At 35.2% G+C, this 1,828-nt stretch overlaps 1 pseudogene; it reads right to left on the minus strand.

Moving 5' to 3' along the window:
- The window catches only part of LOC107743309 (centrosomal protein of 85 kDa-like), a 61,567-nt pseudogene that overhangs the window by 58,101 nt on the left and 1,638 nt on the right, over window positions 1-1,828 (minus strand).

The following is a 1,828-nucleotide window of genomic DNA, read 5'->3' on the forward strand; positions in this document are numbered from 1 at the left end:
CTCATTTTGTCTCTCATAGTTGAGGTATACCTATGATGAAAATTACAGGCCTCTCTCATCTTTTTAAGTGGGAGAACTTGCACAATTGGTGGCTGACTAAATACTTTTTTGCCCCACTGTATGTGGGGGCGTGTTCGAACGAGCCGTTTTAGGTAGGTGTGGCTAACTCTTAACTTTTATAAAGAATATCTCTTTGGATTTGAGACTTTAGTCTTTGCAACTTTACAGATCTTCTTTATGCACCAAGAGCTTGTAACACTCTAAAGAGAAAGGAAAAAATGAAATCGCATCATATGACCCCTTTAACGCTAGACACATTAGCTTTTGACTATTAATTTTTTATGCAAATATCATGCCAAAACACGTTTTTGCACTTTCTTTGGTTATTTTTGGGGAAAATCTGTGGAATTACTATTGAAAGCGTCATCAAATCAGCCAAAATATTTAATAAACAAACAGGCAATGGAAACTTGTGAATGACAGCCATCAATATATTAGTTAAAACTAACTAATTTGGCAGATACTTTTGTCTAAAGTAACTGGATAAGCATTCAAGGTTTATTCCTAGCCGATATGGCTAGGAACTATCTCATTCCAGCGTAAAAATCAAGAAACTTTGCTTCCGTACCATGGGTGCAGTAGGCGCAATGATATTACACAGCGCCTGAAAATAGGCTTATTGGAAGTTACCTAGCTGGGGACTAATACTGTATTTAAGTACATCACATATGTACGCATTTAAGTTTTTCCATCCAATATTTATATTTTATTTCATTTCAGCATTTATTTCAATAACCAAAAATGTCCTTCCAGCAAGTAGCGCTTCAAGATGTCTCCTACAACCAATAATGATTTTTAATAGTTTTAACAACAACAAGAACACTAGCTAACACTAAATTAGTTAGTTAAAACTAACTAATTTGGCAGATACTTTTGTCTAAAGTAACTGGATAAGCATTCAAGGTTTATTCCTAGCCGATATGGCTAGGAACTATCTCATTCCAGCGTAAAAATCAAGGAACTTTGCTGCCGTACCATGGGTGCAGCAGGCGCAATGATATTACTTTACGCTGGAATGAGATAGTTCCTAGCCATATCGGCTAGGAATAAACCTTGAATGCTTATCCAGTTACTTTAGACAAAAGTATCTGCCAAATTAGTTAGTTTTAACTAATATATTGATGGCTGTCATTCACAAGTTTCCATTGCCTGTTTGTTTATTAAATATTTTGGCTGATTTGATGACGCTTTCAATAGTAATTCCACAGATTTTCCCCAAAAATAACCAAAGAAAGTGCAAAAACGTGGTGTGGCTAACTCTTAACTTTTATAAAGAATATCTCTTTGGATTTGAGACTTTAGTCTTTGCAACTTTACAGATCTTCTTTATGCACCAAGAGCTTGTAACACTCTAAAGAGAAAGGAAAAAATGAAATCGCATCATATGACCCCTTTAACGCTAGACACATTAGCTTTTGACTATTAATTTTTTATGCAAATATCATGCCAAAACACGTTTTTGCACTTTCTTTGGTTATTTTTGGGGAAAATCTGTGGAATTACTATTGAAAGCGTCATCAAATCAGCCAAAATATTTAATAAACAAACAGGCAATGGAAACTTGTGAATGACAGCCATCAATATATTAGTTAAAACTAACTAATTTGGCAGATACTTTTGTCTAAAGTAACTGGATAAGCATTCAAGGTTTATTCCTAGCCGATATGGCTAGGAACTATCTCATTCCAGCGTAAAAATCAAGGAACTTTGCTGCCGTACCATGGGTGCAGCAGCAAAGTTCCTTGATTATAGCGCCTGAAAATAGGCT

This window comes from Sinocyclocheilus rhinocerous, unplaced genomic scaffold (assembly GCF_001515625.1).
Source record: "Sinocyclocheilus rhinocerous isolate Xijiao unplaced genomic scaffold, SAMN03320098_v1.1 scaffold827, whole genome shotgun sequence".
Lineage (NCBI taxonomy): Eukaryota > Metazoa > Chordata > Actinopteri > Cypriniformes > Cyprinidae > Sinocyclocheilus > Sinocyclocheilus rhinocerous.